This window comes from Dermacentor andersoni, chromosome 7, assembly GCF_023375885.2.
Source record: "Dermacentor andersoni chromosome 7, qqDerAnde1_hic_scaffold, whole genome shotgun sequence".
Lineage (NCBI taxonomy): Eukaryota > Metazoa > Arthropoda > Arachnida > Ixodida > Ixodidae > Dermacentor > Dermacentor andersoni.
In genome coordinates, this window is record NC_092820.1 from 27,999,573 (window position 1) to 28,021,603 (window position 22,031).

The window sequence follows — 22,031 nt, forward strand, 5'->3', positions numbered from 1 at the left end:
ATCTGTGAATAGCGGCTCCCCGACATTTCGTAAACAGTCTGGAAACAACAGCAGCGCTGTAACCGAAGCCTACATATAGTTTATCGAGAGCATTGACGTAGGTGATATTTAATCATCGGCATCGTTCTGTTCTCACGGGGACAAAGAGAGAGTAAATCGGTATTGCTCTAGGCTATTTACGCTCGATTCAACAATCATACAAGAGTATGGTCGTCGGCGGTTGTGCCGTTTACTAAATAATGCAACGTTGGACTTTGCCATTACACTTTAAAATGACTATCTTATCCCGCTGTGGTGCGCAAGCATCTACTTGCCAGATTGGCGCTTCCTTGACGCCTTGTTCTCTCGGGGCACGGCACTGCGGCAGCCGTCGGGCACATGTTGTCCGGAAATGGCCTCCGTACAGGTGCCGTCCTTGTGGTCTAGCGCCACATTGGCATCTGAAGAGAAAGGATCAGCAGTCGCGGGTTTATCCTTGAACGACGGACGCGTGCTGCGCCAGAGCGGCTGTATTTTCCCCACTGAAGTAACGCCACAATTTCCCAATATACGACGTGACTATGAACAAGGGAAATGAAATTTCAGATCCAGAAACAGGCAACCGTAAGTACTGCGATGAGAAAGAACTGTCGAGTGATTTTCAGCGTTCACCTAGCCACGCTTTAATAACCACGTTAGCGGCGATCAGACCCAAGCTAGCTGGACGAGCTGGACATGGCATGATCAATACCACCTCTATACTTTGACCCTCGCGCAAAGACGGAGTCGCCGACGCACACAAGGGAAGCGAAGACTCGCGGTAATGTTCACGCATCGGGCGCCATCACAAAGATTCAGCCTACGTACATGGTAGCTCGTCATCAGACAAAAGCACGCATTGGAAATATTCAGAATGCACCGTGACCTGGCAACACCAGCCGCAATGTTCGCCAAGGCGCACTTGTGAAGCGCCTGTGTGGCGGCCGTGGCCGTGTGTTTATTCAGGACTGTAAAATTACACAATCACCTTCATCGTCCAGACGTTACAACAAGCCAACTTCAACGTTCCCCCTCTATTCACCAAGTCACATCTTCTGGTTTTTAACACCTTCGGATATGCGCCCGGATGGCATTCTCAAGAGGCATACTGCTTTCAAACCGAAACTATCGCAAAGCATCTTACAAGCGGTTATGTGCGCTTGAAACCTGAACCACTTACCCTAAACAATCGCTCATAGCCTCTTGAATTTTCGACTAGAGCCTCTCAGGTGGTGATGGTAAAAATTGTATTACTTGAGCCATTTTAAAATATTACTTGTGAGGGGGGCTCAGGAGTGCGTATGGTGGTCGGGAGTCTGTGGGCCTCGGCGACCCTCAGAGCCAAGTCCACCAGCCATGTTTGGTCGGCTATGTTGGAGCTAGACACCGCGGTTTCGCGTCGCTCGACGTCGGTGAGTTGCCATTCAGAGGGTGACTGGAGCTCAAGGCATACGAACATTATGTAATGGAAGTTGGCTCTAGGCGCGCCGCAGAGCCTACCTTCCTGTCCATGTATGCCTAGATGGACCAAGGCGAGAAAAGCTGGAGAGAGGAAGGTTTGCGTCTGAAGCTGGCGCTAGGTAGTTCGCTGGAATTTTATTAAGGATTTATGTGAGGGAGGATATCTCAACCGCATTTCGCGGTAGTGGAAGGTGATCTCACGATATTCTACCAATTGGTCTCTGGTGTTATCCAGGTCATCGGATGGCGTGGCTCGGTTGACGGTTACTCGAACGACAGAATGGGCCATCTCGTTGCCTGGCCCGCGTGCGCGGGCACCCAGATGAGCTTAATTGGTCTGAGAGGGGTTTGACGATTGAAAATTTTCCGTGCCAGTTCATGAAATCGGCCTTTGGAGTAGTTGCGGACTGCAGATTTGGAACCGCTAAGGATAACCCAGGCAACGGTGGTTAAGAAGGCCAGGGCTATGGCAGCCTCCTCCGCCTCTAGGGACGTGGCGCCTGTATTGTGGCAGCTGTGGTGTAAGCAAGTTGATGTGACACTACACTTACGCGTAGGCCGGTTTGGGGGTAACAAGGGGTGCTAATTAGGCGAAGCAAATATCGAGAAAAAAAGCGAGGCGAGTGAATTAGTGCAAAAGAAAAGTGACCGGTGAGTGCATAACACTTGCAAAACAGACAAAGGCGCCCCCGAAAGCTTCTGGAACCGTATAAGAGCACTCGCAGTTCCAACTAAAAATTCGAAAACAGCTATTGGGGATGAAGAAGGTAACATCTACGGAGGACACAATGCGCTGTGGTACATCACACACATTATTAGGGATAACTTCAGCACGAAAGAAAGCGTATTTCAGACACAAACGGATCCGGCAACAACAAAAGATACTGAGATCAAAATTTACTATAGAAAGTGTTTATTGGAAAAAAATCTGAAAAAGATATCCATAATAACACGGCAGAAGGACCCGATGAAATCCCGATGTAACTATTCAAGAACCTCGGTCCAAAGAGTTAGGCACCGGTGACGAATGCCGTAGATCAAGTGATTAGAACGAAGAAAATTCCGGTTGGATGGTGTGAAAGCAAGATCAGCCTTATCTATAAAGGCAAAAGTGATAAGGAAAGGAGGAGCTCATACAGGCCAGTTACAGTAACGTCGGTGATATATATTACGGCAGTTCAAGCCAGAAAATTGCAATTGTCGAAGTGGGTGGGAAAAGATGATGTACTGGCGGAACTGCATAATTGGTTGAGGCCGGGCAGGCGCTTAGAGGATAATATGTTTGTAGTAATTCAGTGCACAGATATTTCAGTAGCTCGGAATAGACCTTAATCGGTAGCATTTCTAGATGTTAAAGGAGCCTATGACAACGTAGGCAGGGAATTGTTGTAGGATATTCTTAAGCACGAAGGCACAGAGGACGATTTAGCGGAGCTGCTCAGAGAAACATGCAGCGACAGGCGAGTACAAGTTGTACGGGAAGGTCGAAACGGTAATGAAGTGGTGTGAATTCACCAAAAACGGAAGCAAGGATGCCATCTGTCTCCATTGTTTTTCGCGCTTTAAAGGCATAGAAAGGCGACTGCAAAGCAGTGAATTAGGGTTTATATTTATAATACTTGCGTAATTGGCAAATAGGGCAACAGAAGGTCCCTGGACTGAAGAATGCGTAGGACATAGTGCCAGTATCGGAAAATGCAATATATTTACACGCGCTTGCAAATATGTGTGACAACGCAGTGACAAATCCATACCTTAAATTTAGCACAAATAAATCGGGAATTATAATCTTTTATGAAGAGACGAGTAATGACGTGGTGTCAATTCAACAGCAAGTCATACCAATAGTCAAGCATTATAAATACCTCGGCGTATGCATAAACTCAGCGCATGCGCAGACTGTCTCCCCTACGTTCCTCCTCCGGTTTCTTCCTCGCGCGCTCTTCTTTCCACTCCCGCTGCGCTCCGCGTTCGCTTTCATCTCTCCCTGTGCCCGTTCGCCCGGTTACTAGATACAACAACGCCGATGCACGCCGACGCTCAACGCAGGAACGGGTGCCTAAGAGCTGCGCTGTGAAGACGTGTTTACAAAGCTGAACAGTTCGCAAGATCGGCAAGCGCGCAGTGCTCGCCCCTGCAAAGACCAGAGCTGTGGTCGACCGAAAAAGGGCGTGCCTGTAATAGCAACACACACGCGTACTTCAGCGCTGGCCAACCGCTGGCCAAAGAGTTTGACAAAACGAACAAGAAAAAGTGTGTTTGTCCTTTAGAAGAAAACAACAAGATCGTAATATGTAAAATATGCGTACTGTACATGTTTCTATTACCTTCCGGTCATGCTTACATAGGCCAGACCGGCCGGTGTATTAATACCGGTCTAAATAAGCATCGACTATCACTTGACAAAGATAACAACTCGTACTTAGCCAACCACCCCAGAAACTGTCACTGTAGACGTCTCCTTTGAGATACTATGATTTTGTTTGCTCATACAAACAAACACGCGAAATAACTGGAGCCTTCCATATCAAAAAAGTGTGCAGATATGTGCGGAAGTGAGCCATCAGTAATACTAACTGGCAAGGAATTCGCCTTTTTTGGGCGCCAAGTGACCTTTCTTTGTATATGTAGAAGCTCTGCAGTGTCTTATTGATATTTTTATATCTTTTATTTTGATTCGAAATGGTCTTTTGCACATGCTCCCAGTTAGTCTGGGATTATATATATATATATATATATATATATATATATATATATATATATATATATATATATATATGTGTGTGTATGTATGTATGTATGTATGTATGTATGTATGTATGTATGTATGTAGGGTGTCCCAGCTAACTTGGACCAAGATTTTGACAAACGTATGCGTTCTTCACAACAGACATCGCGTGGATGTTGTTAGCGTTTATCTAAACCTACAGCACTATTTTTTCCTGTTTCTTTTAGTAATTAGCCGAGATAAACTAATTCACTTGTTACGGGGGCAGAGACCTCGTCAGGCAATCTTGCCTTTAGTCTCTGCCACCCGCAGGATGATGTGATTTTCCTGCAAATAAAAACTGACTGACTGACTGACTGACTGACTGACTGACTGACTGACTGACTGACTGACTTCTTAAATATAGCTTGAAACGTTCAGGGGTCAATAGCGAAGCTGTGGAGCTTCACAAATATTGCCCAGCCGAGGTACTTCCAACGAGATTGACTTAGCGTGGCCATTTTTATTCGAGAAAAATGAAAGCCCGCGGAGTTTAAAAAATACCACGCGACAGCACGCTTTGTGCGCCTGAATGCGCCGCGATCACAGCGGTCTCACGAAAGATTTGTAAAAACATCGCCTTCCCTTCGCTTACGATAAAGGGCTTGAACCTTTGCTCGACTCTAACACTACCGGCAGCGGCTGGTGATGGCGCTCAGAAAAAGCGCTTCGTCAGCAGCCGCTCGCGCCTGTCGCCGAAGAACGCGTCGTCATCAGCCGTTTATTCCGCTATGACGAGAAGAGCAATTTTTTTCTAGCGTTGAAGTCGATGTGGAATAGAAAAATACACACAAAAACATGCATCATGCATATGAAACATGTGCGAGAGAGAGCATCAATTGTTACAACGCCGCTTTTCTTCCAAGCTGTGCCAGCAGCTAGATGCATGTAAGCTCGATTGTCTATTACTGTCGTGCCGTGCACCCGTTCCGCACAATTTGTTTGCAGTGCCTAAAGCATGCCATACTCAAGCGAACAGAAGGCGAACATGGTCTTAGCCTTCGTAGCGGCACAGAGCGACAAGAGGAAAGCTGCAAAGGTATACAGAAATTGGCAATGTGGGGGGAAGACCTGGCGCGAACACAATTATGAGGACTTACTTGACGCTGAAAGAAACAGGTAGCTTCATGAAGGCGCGGCACAGAAACGGGACCATCAGTGAAGAGGCTGAAGGAGACATTTTGGCTTTCATTTCATTTCATTTATTATACCCTCAAGGCCTGTGAAGGCTTTAAAGAGGGGAGTGGGTTACAAGTAAATTCAAACGGTAAGTCTTGCGAAAGAAAAATATACAACATAAAAGTACAATCTGACAAATAATTTAGTAGGAATACAATGAGCAGTTACAAAAGGTAGTACAAAAAAGGTACGAGATATACAAGCATATTAAACAGCATTCTAGCAAGTAACGTTGGTTAAGGCATCATGAAACAAGAGATTATCATTGGAGGACACAATGGTTGCTGGAAGGTGGTTCCATTCTAGTGATGTCCGAGGTACAAATGACTGGAAAAATGTATTTGTGCTGCAAGAGGGGATGTGAACCTTGTAAGAATGATCGATGCGACGAGATACGTAGTGTGGAGTATGGATGAATACATCACGTAGTGTTGTGTGCGGAAAAGTTTGTGAAATAATGATAAACGGGGGACTTTACGTCGAGCTGCAAGAGATGGACGAGAAAGGCTACTTTTCATGGCTCTTACACTGGCAGTTTTGTTATAATTCGAAAGAATAAAACGAGCAGCGCTATTCTCAACTAATTCTAATGTGTTAATTAGGTTTAGGTTATTAGAGTCCCAGACTGATGTAGCGTATTCTAATTTCCGGCGTATTAGTGTTTTATCAAGCAATAATTTGAAGGAGTGTGGAGCCTTAAATAAGTTTCGCCTTAAGTAACCAAGAGCGCTGTTAGCATTGCTCACAATATTAGTAATGTGAATTGCCCAGGTAAGGTCGTATGTAATATGAATTCCTAAGTACTTGTAAGAAGTTACTTATTCTAAAGGCAGACAATTTAAATAGTACACCTGAGAGACGGTATGTGTCCTAGATACATGCATAGCTTTACACTTGTTAACATTTATTTCCATTAGCCATAAACTGCACCAGTTAGATATTATATCAAGGTCCGATTGAAGACGGTTAGTATCACAATCTGTAGTTATTTCTCTAAAGATAACACAATCATCCGCGAAGAGATAATGTTAGAAGTTATTTGTGAAGGAAGGTCGTTAATATATATTAAGAACAACGAAGAGCCGAGAACCGATCCTTGGGGCACTCCGGAAGCAACAGAGCACACCGGTGAATTGCAGCCGTTAGCACTAACGTATTGTGAGCGATGAACCAGAAAACATTCGATCCATTTTAAGAGATTAGCATCAATATTCAAATGGCTTAGTTTGTGGACTAGAAGTTTGTGACAGACTTTGTCGAATGCTTTTGAGAAGTCTAGAAATATGCAGTCGGCGCATGATGAACGATCAAGAACTCGATGCAATTGACGAGTGAAGGATACGAGTTGAGTCTCGCATGAGTATGATTTACTAAAGCCATGTTGTGCAGGTGAAAAAAATGTGTTATCTTCAAGAAAGTCGACGAGGTTTGTGGTTATAATGTGTTCTAGCAGTCTGCAGCACGTGCTGGTAAGTGAGATGGGGCGATAGTTGGTTGCTATGTTTTTGTTACCAGATTTGTGAAGCGGAGCCACCTTCCCGACCTTCCACTGATAAGGTAAAGTGCTGGTGTTGAGCGATTGTTAAAAAAGTTTGGTTAGTATAATAGAACTGTATGCGGAATTCTTTTTTAGGAACTTAGTGTTAATTGAGCCAAAGCCAGGAGTAGAATTGTAGTCGAGTTTGTCAATAAGTTTAGCAAGACCAGATGTATGAACTATTACTGGAAACATGACTGGATAATCATAGTTACGTAACTCGGGAAGTTGTCTATTTAGAGTTCCCGAAAAATTCTTGAGAAAGGCTTCGTTAAGGTGAGTTGCAGCACCATTCTTGGGAACAGGCTGCCCAGTAGAATCGTTTAATAAGATTAAGTTATCAGAAACAGGTTTATTATTTTCCAAAAATTTTTAATGCTAGTTTTAAGAATAGATGGAAGAGTAACAGAAAGAAAAGTACGTTTAGCGAGTTCTAATGCTTGAATATATTCCTTAGAAGCCGCCTTGTATGTCGTCCAACAAGGAGCACTCGAGGACAACCTAGCTGAGCGCTAGATACGCTTTTCACGGTTAGAAAGTCGTTTAATGCGAGTGTTATACCAGGCGGCTTCTGGGTTAGAAGTTAAGATACGGCTGGGAACGTATTTGTTCATTAGTTCATTTACTTTTTGAGCAAACAGGTCCCCATTAGTTTGCACAGAACGATCATCAAACTTAATTAGGAATGTGTCAAGAAACGTATGTAACTCGTTATTGATGGCCCTGAAGTTTGCTCTACTATAGTCGAGTATTGTTTTCTTTTTTTTTTTACTGCATGACTGTAAACCCTTATTCCACCGTGCATGATGTGAGTTGTGAGGTCCGCATTTCAAAGTCTTCAGTGTCAAGAGTTCTTAGGGACGCTGAAATGCATCCGTATCACCTCCAACTGCATCAAAAGCTGCAAGAAAGAGACTTTCAATGGCGGCTTGATTTCTCAAATTGGATCCTTGTGAGCAGTGACAAAATACTCGATTTTGTTGACAAAGTGCTCTGGACAAATGAGGCAACTTTCTCCAGAAATTCTCAAGTCAACATCCATAATGCACATTACCGGAGCGATACGAACCCGATGTAGGTGGCGCAAACCAGACACCAGTACCAATGGTCATTGAGTGCCTGGTGTGGTATCTTCGACGGGAGAATAATTGACCCCATATATGTTGACCACGTGCTCACTGCTCAGCGGTACGTGAACGACACCTTGGAAGGCCCAGTCGAAGATTTTCGCTGTGATCTTCCTCTTGGGTTTTTAAAAGCGAACTTGGTATCAGTACGATGGTGCACCGGCTCACAGCAGCAGCCTTGCCCGAGCCTGGCTTGACGAAGCCTTCAAACGCCAGTGGGTCGGGCGGCATGGACCAGTGGCATGGCCTGCATGGTCATCGTACTTGACACCTCTTGACCTCTTGTGGGGACATATGTGAAAGACCGAGTGTACCTCAAACCTAGAGCTACACCAAAAGCGCTAAAGGCAGAGATTGCTGAGGCCTGTAGCGAGGTATCGCCTTGCGTCATCCAAATAGCTACATCGAACGTTATGAAAAGGTGCCAATACTGCATTGTGGCAGAGGGCGACTTGTTTGAACAAATGCTTTAGACAGACATCACAGTGAATAAATCTCTACAACCGTTATCAATGAAAAGAGCCATCTGTGTTAAACTTTTGTTCGACGTGGAAAAGGCACGTAAGTAATATGAAATTACAAATTCTCTCCCGACAAGGAATGGACAGGAAGCCAAAAAGCAATCTTCCCTGTCAGTTTACAATTCTTCCTTTTGTGCAACCAGCGGAATTCACACGACGTTATCAAGCTTGTTATAATGCGTGTTTGCTTGTTGGGGTCTTGCTTCCAAATTCGAACTCATGAGCTTGTCATTTTTCCTCCGCATGCAATCTGCTAGCGCGAGAGTGCAATTATCGCCGCAGAAACCGGAGCCGCGCTGTATTTCAAGTGTCCACCGAACCCACTGGCGTTTATCACGGAACCAAGCAGAACGCGAAGCTCCGTCGTGGGCAGCGCGAAAGGCGTGAAGCGAGCGATGTCTTTTACAAAACACGGTTGAGAGCGATGTAATCGTGGCGCATTCGGTCGCACCGAGCGCGCTGTCACGTGGTATATTTTAAACTCCGCGGGCTTTCGTTCTTCCCGAAAAAGAACGGCCACGCTAAGTCTATCTCGTTGGAAGTGACTGTGTTAATTAATCTCGGCTAATTACTCAAAGAAGGACGCGCGAGAAATGGTACTGTAAGTTCCGATAAACGCTGACAACATCTACGCGATTGTCGTTCTGAATACCGCATAGGTTTTTTCACAATCTTGGTGCAAGTTAGCTGGGACACCCTGTATATATAGTGAGCATTTATATTATAGACGTCATCTTTATCTGTACGTAACCATCAGCATCGCTTGGCATCTTCAATGTCGGCGCCCTAGCTCATGCTTTTGGAATAAAAGCATCGATTAAGACCATTGCTTCTCAAGTGATGGAGCTGCTTTAAGATCACTTTGACCTCTCCACATTCCTCTCCTGGAGCTGCGTTCGGGTCGCCGCTTACACCAGGTGCCCACCGGCACATCCGAGGACGAGCCAGCAGCATTCACCGGCCCCGTTCAGATGCCAGCCACCCCACCCTCCCGGTCTGTAGGCAGCCGTCAGCGCGATCCTGAGGTGCTCGCTGGCTTGCGTGGCAATGACGTCTAAGACTGGCTGGACAAATACGATCGAGTAAACTCCTTTAACCACCGGGACGCTGCTCCTAAATTACGGAACGTTGCCTTCTACGTCACTGAGGTCGCCATGACTTGGTCTAAGAATCACTAGCGTGATTTGCGTGATTGATCGCATTTTAAAGAGAAGCTTCAGCGTAATTTTGGCACGCCTACGGTCCACTCTGAAGTTGCGAAGAAGCTCTCTGAGCGCGTCCAGCATTACGGCGAGCCCTACACGTCACACATTGAGGATGTTCTCGCGCTTTGCCGTCGCGTCGACAATGTCATGCTGGAAACTGACCATGTCCGCCACCTTATCCAAGGCATCGAATCTATTGCATTCCACGCCCTTGCGGCGCAAAATCCCACGAGTGTAGACGACGTCATTTCTGTGTGTCAGCATTCGATTCCTTGCAATCAATCCATTCGCATCTCGACTCGTCCGACAACCCCTGACTAGCAGTGTTCAACTGCGAGCTCTTATTCGAGCTCTCATCGGCGAATGACGGCAAGCTCACGATTTGTCACCTTCCTCAAGCGCTGACATTCATCCTGCTGCTACCGGCCTAAGCGGCATCATTAAAGAGGAGTTGGCCTCGCCGAACAGCGCCAATCATGCAGCCACTTCTCGTTTCCTGTCACCGCCTTGGTACGCCCACATTGCTGCAATGCCACCCGTATATCCTTGTGTCCCGTCACCTGTCGCGGTTCAAGGTCAGCTAGCACCTTTACTTACGCAAGTGCTTAATCCCCCTGCATTCCCTGTCTGGCATAAGTCGTGCCCGACATGCAACTACTGCGGCATGCGTGGGCACATCTACCGGTTTTACAGACACCGCGAAAAAGACGGACAACGACGCTACGCTGCCTTTGAGCGCGATGCGTATTCTCCTCCTAGATCATACAACTGACTTTTTGATAATCCGTTCTCTCACCGATCTCCATCTCTGGCCGGTTTCTGCAACATGCGCCCTAGTTCACGTACCTCGAGACGCCGCTCCCCATCGCCATTCCTACTCTCCGTTTCCCCGCATCGCCCGGCTTCTCACCTCGCTGTCCAGCGCACGAAAAACTAAGCAGTGAAGTTTTTTGGAAGGAAAACTAGCAAGTTCACAAACTTTTCTAATTTCTCCCGAGCGCCCGTCAAACGTGTTATCGGTATCTTTGGAAGGTGTGTGGTTATTGGCTTTGGTGGACACGGGAGCTACTATTTATGTTATGCGTGCGGACTTGTGCTCTCGTGTGAAAAAAGTGAAAACGCCTTGCATTGGACCATCTCTGCGTGGAGGTGATTGCGCAATTATTCGACTCTCCTCACAATGTACTGCACTCGTCATCATTGATGATATTCATCACCACATTCAGTTTGTGATTTTATTCCCGTGCGCTTACGTACTCATTTTAGGGTGGGACTTTCTCTCATCGGCGACGGCTTTAATTTCCTGCCGTCAACGCGTCGTACAAATGACCAAGACCGACCATTCTATTGATGTCGACGAGGCACGATTGCCTTTCTTCACAGCTGCCAATTCTGGGGTCCTTCCCACCATGAGCAACTATATTACGCTCTCTTCCGCCGCCATCACCGATAACGGTGTGTTTCTCACTCTATACGGCCGTTGTCTTTTCCGTGGGGTTGTATTCGCTTCAATTCTGGTGTGTTTCAAAGGTCGTTGTACATCCATCACCGCTCTGAATACAACCCAAGAGACTATTCTTCTACCTCAGTGGATGGGGAAACGGCACCGCGGTAGCTCAATTGGTAGAGCATCGCACGCGAAATGCGAAGGTTGTGGGATCGTTCTCCACCTGAGGCAAGTTGTTTTTTCCACCACTTTCATTTCCATTAATTTATCGCTTCTTTATTTCGTTTATTAAGTACGCGTAATTTTCCCTATGTTGTCCTTGGCGTCAGTCTTCGTTGGCTTCTTACGGCATGAATAATAAAAATCGGGTCCCACGGTTAACCCCCTTTCTTCTCCTCCATTACATAAAGAGAGTCTCGAATCGGGCTACACTGATGCCTTCAGGTAGCATGTGTGGGTTTAGTGACCGGTTGCCTCCGCCCAAAAAGATCACGTTCTCGTGACGCCTGCGGCAGAAAGGATGTTCCGCATCCCCCGCCACGGTTTCTGAGTGGTGGCGCTGCCTAACAGTACCAGGATTCTACAAGGAAACATAAATACACAAAAAGTAGATGGGAAAACAGCGCCGCTGTAGCTCAATTGGCAGAGCATCGCACGCGAAATGCGAAGGTTGTAGGATCGTTCCCCACCAGCAGCTAGTTGTTTTTCATCCACTTTCATTTCCATTAATTTATCGCTTGTTTATTTAATTTATAAAGCACAAGTAATTTCCCCTCTGATGTCCTTGGCGTCGGTGTTCGTTGGCCTTTTATGATATTCTTCTACCTCGAGGGACCACTGTCACTTGCTACGTGGACACTCAACCACTCCCAGTTTTTCCCCTCGATGCTTCTCAACCTGCCCCTCGGTTGGACAGATCTGCTACTCCATCCGCCCTTGCTTCCGCAATAAGCCCTGAACTTACCTCTTGGCAGATTCAGGCATTGCTAGATTTGCTAACGAAGCACCAGGCATCCTTTGACGCCAATTCCTCGTTAGTCGTACAGGCTTCCATCGCGTCCCACCGCATCGACATTGATAGCCAAACTATTATGTCCCTTCGTCGCTAACGCGTCTCCTTAGCCAAGCGCCAAATCATCGAGAAGAACGCCGACAAGCTGGAAAAGCCCATCATACGCGCCTCTGCAAGTTCTTGGTCTTCACCCGTCATTTTATTACAAATGAAAGACGGAGCGGTACTTTTTTGTGCGCATTACAGCGCTCTCAATAGGATAACGAGCAAGGACTTCTATCCAACGCCGCGTATCGATGACGCACTTGATTCTTTCAAGGGGCGCAATACTTCTCCAGCCTAGATCTTCGTTCGGGCTATTGGCAGATTCCAATGAATGAAGCTGACAAAGAAAAGACCTCTTTTCTACTCCTTATGGTCTTTACTAGTTCTACATAATGCCTTTTCGCTTATGCAATGCTCCCGCCACGTTTCAAAGACTGACACTGTTCTACGTGGACTAAAGTAGAAAACCTGTCTATGTTATTTTGACGACATTGCCGTCTTTCTTGTCGACCTTCCGTGAGCATTTGCAGCGTCTTGACGAAGTGCTCACTTACCTTGCAACTGCTGGTCTTCAACTAAACACCAAGAATTTCCGCCTCGCTAGGACAGAGATTAAAGTCCTGGGCCATCTTATAAACAAATACGGCGTTCAACCTGATCCTGATAAAATTTCCGCAGTGATCAAGTTTCTACGCCCACTTCGCAAGAAATGCGTAGCTTCCTTGTTCTCGCCTCGTACTTCCGATGTTTTATCCAGGACTTCGCCACTATTGCGGCGCCCCTTCATGGACTTCTTTCCAATGCTAGTTCCTTCCAGTGATGCGATCGGTGCGAAGCCGCTTTTCAGGAATTTAAGCGCGCCTTAACCTCAATACCCCTCCTTTCTCATTTTGATGGAAAGGCACCCACTCTACTGCACACTTACGCTAGCGGCCAAGGAATTGGCGCCGTGCTGCTCCAGCGTGACCGCGCTTCTCGCGAGAAATTCGTCGCACACGCAAGCCGCGTTTCGAGATCTGCGGAAAAGAAGTACAAAAACACCGAACAGGACTGCCTGGCTGTTGTATTGTCCGTGGAGAAATTTGGCCCGCACATCCACGGTATGCATTATGGGAACTCCGACATCGGAGCCAGCAGGTAAAAATTGGAGGACAAAGTGACTCGGGAGCCCGAGCGGTGGTTCGAGGCTCAGCTGGGCACTCTTGGGCGCGGCCGACCAGGACTGTGCCCTGCTGGTGCGGGCAGTGGCGCGTCGTCCTCGTCCGAGCCCGAGAAGGGCGAAGTCTGGAACTCTAGCAGCGGTTCCTCGGTGCCGGCCTACGGCAGCGGCAGCGAAGACGACGATGACGACGATTCCTAAAAAATGGAGCTTAACGACGGCTATGATGAGAAGCTCGTGGGCGCTAGAGGTCAGTTGGCAACGGTACTGGAAACGGCACCATTCGAGCAACGATCATCATTATCTGCGATCTTTCTCTCCTGTTAACTGCGTGGCGCGGTGCCGTGTGGTCTCTGTGTGGTGGAATGGCAACGAGCGGGCGGCTGCTACTTCCGGCGACCTGCTGCATGCACTTGTCAGAACGGTGTCGAGGAGGAAGACGGGACCAGCTGCGACTCCGGTAATGGTTTAGGGCCTTCTGGTTCCTGCAAGACCTCGACAAATTGGAGGCTCCACCACCTGGTCTGCCGCATCTTCACGAAGCGTACGTCGGGGAAGCCAGCCAGGTTTAGGGCTTCGGGTTCCTGGAAGACCTTGGTGCCTGCTCCGCCGATCCTCGTTGGGTGCAGCAGTCTGCAAGGTTTGCCCGCCGCTAGTGGGTGATGTGCCGTCGCGGCAAGCCGCCGCGGGCGAGTGTCACCATCACTTCTCAGAGGGAGTGGCATTATGGGAACTCCAGAATTTGAGCCAGCAGTCAAAAAGTGGAAGACAAAGTGACTCGGGAGCGCGAGCGCGGTGGTTCGATGCTCGGCTAGGCGCTTTTGGGCGCGGCCGGCCAGAGCTGGGCCCTGCTGGCGTGACCTGAGGGTCCGCGCCTTTCCCATAGTGTGTGTGTGTGTGTGTGTGTGTGTGTGTGTGTGTGTGTGTGTGTGTGTGTGTGTCTGTGTGTGTGTGTGTGCGTGTGTGTGTGTGTGTCTGTGTGTGTGTGTCTGTGTGTGTGTCTGTGCGTGTGTGCGTGTGTGTGTCTGTGCGTGTGTGCGTGTGTGTGTGTGTGTGTGTGTGCGCGTGTGTGTGTGTGTGTGTGTGTGTGCGTGTGTGTGTGTGTGTGTGTGTGTGTGTGTGGAATCTTCTTTTTCCAACAATAGACTGAGTTGTGATTCAGCGTTTGTGTGCTACATTAGCATTGTGTCCTCGTTCGTTCTGTGTGCGCTGTAGCATCATAATGAATAGCTATCAACTCACGCAACATACAGTACCTTTACGATGAAAATGGCTCGGAGAGCATGCGGGCGGCACTACTAAATCATGACTGGGAGCTCGACGCTCTCGTTGAAAATAAAGAATACAATCACTACATTCTACCAGTGGGGCATTCTACATATGGGGCATAAACGTGGTGCTTAACAAAGAAGATTGAGAACAACCTAAGGAGCGCGCCAACAAGCGGTGGAACAAAAAATTTTAGGCGTAGCGTTAAGAGCCAGGCAGGCCACGCAATTCATAAGGCACATGATGAATGGTTCATTACATATACAGAGTGTGTTCTAGAGAAAAGGAAGCGCTTTCGAGGATGCCAAAAACTTAGTTGGGTAGATGTAATTAGGAAATTTGCTGGCACAACTTGTAACCAGCTAGCGCAGGTCAGGGGTAACTAGAGATCGATGGGAGAGGTCTTCGTCCTGCAGTGGAGTTAAAAAACGGCTAATGACGTTTCACAGCATCCAAAATTTATCCGGAATTTTAACAAACTCCCTCTTGAGCCGCAATTTCCTTCGTACCGCCTTTACAGAACGTTGTGCGTCTCCGCTTGGATACCACCACCCCCACCTTGTCCTCCTAATATATGTACAGTGACGGCTTCGAAAATTGTGCGTCAGTGTAGCGAGATCGACGACTTGAACCGATTTGATCCGAAACGAGCTAGAATGTCGAACCGTTAACTGCTTCGCATATGGTGCTGCGCAGTATTCTGACGTGCCCTAGAACGTGTGTTTTAATGAAAGTGATAAATTTATGGAAACGTTGGCGCTGGTCTTCATGGTGACGTTGACTGATATCCTTGACTTCTATGAGGTGCCCCTTGCGCTATGACAGACACCGTAGTTAGGGGGTCGAGGCGTTGGCTCCACCAGCTCATTATATTCTACCGCGCTCCAAAATTAATGTGTCCGCGCCTTTGTCCATTTCGAATCCGTTAGAATGCCAGCCGCCTAAACCGGCCAAACAGACTCTTCCCTTGGTGCGAGGCATCATCGTGTTTTTCAGCTAAGGAAAAGCCAAGCAGACGTTATGAACGCTCATATGACGTGAAAGTGTCATGGGTGGTGTAACTTGCATGTGAGGATGTTACGTATTTATGTTTTCTGTCATAATTATGCGAGTGCCGGTAGCAATGAGGTCTTTTTTAGGACTGCTTTTATAGATCTAGTTGCCCTGGACAGGGATCCTATGCAAAGGGAATGTGCGTTTGATCTTCGATTAGCGTTCTACGACATCGTCGACCACCACCTTATAGACGGTACGGGCTGAAAAGGTTCCTGATATTTAGCATATGTGCGGCATTTGAAGGGCACCTGCAACCGTGTGCAGCGCGATCACGTATCATACCCATGAACGTACGGGTGCTGGCGGCCTTGCCCTGGAGCCCATGTGTACTATTTATTTTGCAGCCTTGTTTTTCTTCCTTTCCCTTTGCGTAATTAGAATAGAAATGAAGACATTTATTGGTTTTGTAATATGGTAGTGGTGATGATGATGTCATTACAGGCGGGATCAGTCTGGCAGACATGACCGGCTATTGCTCCATCTGAGCGTCTTTTTCTGGACCAAATATGTCACCAAGCGCCCATCACTCCTTTCTCGCACAGAAAGGTGAAAAAATGCGTGACCCTTCCACTGTAATTATTTCGACGGCGATGCGGTGAACAGGCGAGCGTGGCTGGGCTTGTCGGCGCTGCAGCAGACGCCCAGAAGCTGTCGAAAAGTGGTGTGCATGGATTTGCTGTAAAAATATAACCTCGACTACAGATACACGATGCCCAGGGTTTACTGCAATAATTACCTGACAGAACTCGGGCGCTGCGATCATTTGGCCACCGTGGTAAGGATCGATAGTACATGCATTTGTCTGATCTTCGTACTTGCGGCTTCAGATGTTCTTGTGGCTCCGTTTATTACGCTTTATCTGCCTTCATTATCCTAAACTTATGAGCAATCTGTACTTTTTTAAGTACAGAAGACTCTGCGAACACACACAATCTCTACTAATTGCAAAAGTTCAGCCTGTCGAGGTGGCCAAATCGAAACACGCCAAGCGTCTTCACGCGCTCGTTTGCACGAGAGAAATTCATTAGTGTGATTACAACGAAGGCGCCAAATAAAACAACGGACGAAGGAAGGAGACACGAGACAACCACGTAGGCGCACTAACAACTGAGCGTTTTATCTCTTGACACAGGAATAAATGCCTGCTGTCAAGGATCAAAACAAAGACAAGCACGGTTGCACACGGAGTACATTCGGGCAACTATTCTGCTTGCCGCAAATCCGCACAGTGGTCGACGACTGTGGTGGGAATGGAACTGGATCATCAACGCCACCACTGAGTACACGTGGCAGCTGATGCTTTTGAGCCTTCGAGCACAGGTACCGAAGAAATCACCAGCTGCAGAAAGTCATGTGATCATCCTGGTTGACGCTGCCGTCCCGGACTCCGTACGCCGCGTGCTTAGCTAAGGGCCCAAGTTCGCCGTACGACCGGGGAAGGTTCCTAGCTAATTGCAATGGTCAATTAAGTTTCCAGGCGAGCCACAACGGAAGAACAGCAAAGGTGCACTTCGGAAGGCATGGATTTGGTCGCACGTTGTAAGACATCTGTTCGAAAGATTCCTGTAGGTATAACAGTTAGTTATTTGAAAGGACAATCCCTGTCTCTTTTAACCTCCGATAAGGAAGGTGGCTTTGTTGTAATGCCGAAAGGATTGTTTGAATCAAAAGCTTCAGAAGCAATCTCAGGGGTTTTTAAGAAGTGCGAAAAAGTGTCTCTTGCAAAAGTAAAAAGCAACGTCCAAAAGCTGTGTAAGAACCTGAATTTAGCGAAACTGATGACCACAATAGAATGAGAGAAAAAGTTGAGCCTTGATGTATTCTTCACGACAAAAACGCATAAATCTAATTGCCCCTTCCGGGTCATAATCTCAGAAAATGGGTCATCGCAAAAGCAGGTCTCCTTGTTTCTCCAGCAAAATTTTAGTAGACTACCGATTGACGACCCGTTTTGCGTGAATAATTCTGAAAGCGTCGTAAAATATATCGCACGGAATGAAGACAAAATGCTATCCGCCTTCTCTGTCGACATAAGAGACTTGTATTACCCGATACTGCAAAATAAATTGATGGAATGCGTCACTGAGTGTATCGATAAATTTGAAGCAGTTGCTTTCCAGAACGCCTCTGGCATAGCAGTAGGTTCCTTTTTGGAACTGCTGTGCGTGTACCTGAAGTCCACGCACCTAAAATGGAATGACAACGTCTTTCTACAGAAAGAGGGTGTGTGTATAGGTTCGTGTATAGCCCCTGTTTTAAGCGACATCTTTTTAGCTTCAAAAGACAACCTGTTAAAGCAGTGCTTATCGGGGACAAATGTGATGCAGATCTTTAGATTTGTGGATGATTTTTTAGTGTTCTTAGAGTGTGAAAGTCTAGAATTGGAGACCTAGTCATTATTAGTGTTGTCAGAGTATCAAACAGCCTTGAACCCTCTAACCCTGACTCACGAATTTCCGGCCGGTATCTTTTTAAGATTTTTAGATTTGGAGATTACTTTCTCATCGTCTCTTGTGTGCTGGCAGTTCAAGTCAAGGGCTAACAAACCCATCCTCTCCTACCATTCAGCTCACTCAAAAGTAATAAAAAGAGGCATCATTCAATCATGTCCAACCAACGCTCTTAACAAGTCATGTTTGCATCGGCTGCAAAGCAGTTTTCATTGTCAGGTCAGCCGCCTCAAAGGGGCAAGTTATCCTCACCACGTGATCACATCTGTTGCAGAAAAAATGGTCAGGCAGCTCAAGGAGTCTAACGTTGTAAACCAGAGTCGAACAGGCCCTTCTGAAACCAGGTGTGCTATCATTCCATATGTTCACGGCATATCTCACAGTCTGAAAAAAGTAGGCAAACAAGCTGGTGTTCGGGTTTTATTTTCCACTCCGAAACGTCTTGGTTTGATGTGTGCCAAGGTGAACGCAGGTCATCGGGAAAATAAACAGGTGTGCGCAAAAAAACATGGGCAGAAGCACGCAGGATGTGTAAAGAAAGTAGTTTATTCGGTTCCCTTGTCGTGTGGTTCATCATATGTAGGCCAAACGGGCAGATGCCTGAATGATAGATTGCATGAGCATTGATATAAGATGGAAAACCAGCTCTCCGGTCACATAAGTGCGCATTGTAAGGCTCACAAGTGCATTCCAGATTTTGATAGAACCTGTGTTTTGAACAGAGCTGATGATCAACTTACAAGGGAGATATTGGAAGCGCTCGAGATCAAAAAGCGTGGTTATGATTGCATCAATGAGGCCTCAGTTTCCCTTTCGACAAAGGAACTGGCGTATCTTGGGAGTGGCACTGTAGTGTGTCGTTCTGTCGTGTGGTTTCCTTGTGCGATGCAGATGACGGCCCCGTTTCTTCTTGTTCTTTTGATCCTTGACAGCAGGTATTTATTCCTGTGTCAAGGAATAAAACGCTCAGTTGTTAGTGCGCCTACGTGGTTGTGTCGTGTCGCCTTCCTTCGTCCGTTGTTTTTTTTTTTTTATTTGGCGCCTTCGTTGTAATCATGCATAACCAACTCGCCCACCAGCTCGTGCTTAGTGAGTTCATTAGTGTGTTCCATGGCCGCTTGTCGATTTATGCGTCTATGGCGTAATGGTTTCATTATCGGGCTTCTGGGCTTGAGGTCCTGTCTTCGAATCCGCCCGTCAATCAATCAATCAATCAATCAATCAATCAATCAATCAATCAATCAATCAATCAATCAATCAATCAATCAATCAATAAATAAATAAATAAATAAATAAATAAATCAATCAATCAATTCTTTTAATCATATCAATTCTCGTACACCAAAATCAGGCTTACCAAAGCCTTACCAAGGGCTTGAGTGGCAGCGCCTCGCAGACAGCGAACATTAGTAAAACAAAGGAAAATAGAGATGTTGCAACGAACTCGACTAACAAAACAATAACACAAAAAAAAATTAACAACACGGAGAGACAAATATAGAGACCTAACTATAACAACATCAAAAGAGATGACAGTAATGCGAAATTAAGACAGTAACACTAGATGAAATAATTATGGCGCAGGAAGCAACGCGGAGACATGCCGCAAAATTTTCTTTTGTTGGGCTGCTTCATTACTGTTTCTCTAATTATTTATTACACAGTACGTTGTTGAATGTGACGCGTTCATAAAGTCATGAAGCCGTTTGAAGCCACAAGGACGAAGTTCAGGCAGATCCATGTACTACCCATCGTTTCCATGCTAGCCGAACCACCCCACTTGCAGCTTCCATAGACACTAGCGTCAGAGTTTTCTGTAGTAACTGTTGTATTAAAATCTATGGCATGGATCTGCAACCATTCCATCACTTGACCGCGCTTCTTTCGTTCATTGTCATTTAGTTCTAGCTTTGCGTCCTCCTCGCTCTCATACGACGTCGTATGTTAAATGCGCTGCCACTTCGGTTGCACCCTTACGTTATCGTAAGGACGTCTTTGGCTAGGAAATTAATAAAAAAATTCGTGAGCGACTGAGAGACCACGTTTCTCGCGGGGCACCACCTTGCGCATGTTCCTGACTGATCAAACTTCACGTTTGTGCTCTTACGAGTTCTGTAACAGGTTCTGACGAGACGTCAGAACTACGTGCCAAAACACGGTGTTGAGTTAAGACGTTACGAAGTTTTATGGCTTATTCTTACTGGGACAGTCGGAGTCAACAGTGGCGTGGAATCTTCCGCCACCGAAATTCCGCATCGTTCCAATTGCCCGCCATGTGTATCGCCAGAGCTGCTGCCAGCTTGCCAGCTACCACGAAAACAAGGAGCGAGGGCAATATTTTGATATGCTGGCGCAATCTTCCGAGTATACTATAACACACTCGGCTGGAGACCTTGCCTTCCTACTGTTCTTTTGTGTTTGTTCGTTTGTTTCTCTTTTTGAGTTAGTGCGCTGTTATTTTTCGCGTCAGTTAAACTTGCGTTTACGCCTTTCGCATCACTGTATACTTCTGCTTGGAGTGGTGCTTTCTTACAGAACGGGGTAATTTTTCATAGCCTCTAATAACAACTCCGTCGTCGAGGCACTCGACGTAGTCTCTTGAGATGACTGCGAGTAGATGCGACATGCCGAGTTCGAACGCAGTAGGCGCCACTTGCAGAGTTCCGCGAAGGAGGACTCAGCATCTGCCTCGCGCTCTTATTGGTCCGCAGCGAAGTATTCCGGTGGTGGCAGCGCAAATCAAATTTATCTAGAACCAATGAGCACGGGGATTTTAAGTGCAATTCGCCGCCGCTTAATTGAATTTCGCGCCGTCCTCAGGGTGAACGAACCCCTAAAGGAGTTTGAAGATTTTTCTAGGAGCCACCCGTGCTTTTTTTTTTTCCTCAACGCGGTCCATTTGCTTATAAAGCGAAGTTTTTTTTGCCTACTTTCGCGGTTTTCGCGTGGCTGCGTGACTGATGTGTGCCGATGGGTCGACCGCCAGGTCGGAGAACTCATTTGTAGAAATATACACAAATGTTATGTGGGCACGGAATGAAAGTACCAGCGAAAGGGCTGATATAGCCGATGAAATGTGACCAATAGCGGACGTCTCTGTTTTGCGGTACAAACACAAATAACTTCCCGCAGAAATACTGTAGCCTCACAGGCGTCTCTAGAACACACCGATCTGGAAACTTAATGGCGAACTGTATTTGTTAGACGCTTCGATTCACTATATTTTCTTTGATTTCACCACTCAGTTTGTGCCACTTGGTGTGTGCCCGTTTAGGGCTAATCGTCCAGAATCGGTGTGTCCCATTGTGACACAAGACACTGAATCCCTAAATGTTGCTTTACGCGTGTCGCACATTTCTGTGCAAAAACCTGCCATCGCCGTTCTTACCTCGACAAGAATCATGCATCGCCTTCGTCCCTGGGACATTGCTACGTATACGTCTCACACTGTGCATCCACTTGATTTTTGGTTTGTATTTCGGCATGCGTTATGAGCGACGCAGTCGATAAATAGACCACAATTGTAGCCCGTTCATGTAGTTGGTGACATTACCTAACTAAACAGGACACAATATAGGAACAGCTATGTGTCTTCATCACTTCATGAATGAAACATGGGAACTGAGGGGCCTGTTGGTCACCACAATGCGAAGCTACAATGAAACCAAGAAAAGCATAGCATAAATTACTTATTTGGTTTGAAATGAACAAATGATGAATCAGATTCTCCTCAATAGTTAGAACATCAAAGCGAACAAGGAAGATCAGAAGAAACCCA

General features: G+C 46.6%; 1 long non-coding RNA gene across 1 annotated transcript in view; it reads right to left on the reverse strand.

Moving 5' to 3' along the window:
• Positions 1-319: 319 nt before the first annotated feature.
• LOC140219235 (uncharacterized) overlaps positions 320-22,031 on the reverse strand; it is a 51,214-nt gene continuing 29,502 nt past the window's right edge. Inside the window, exon 3 of the long non-coding RNA XR_011895371.1 lies at positions 320-440. This is a non-coding gene — a long non-coding RNA (uncharacterized lncRNA). The remainder of the gene's footprint in view (positions 441-22,031) is intronic.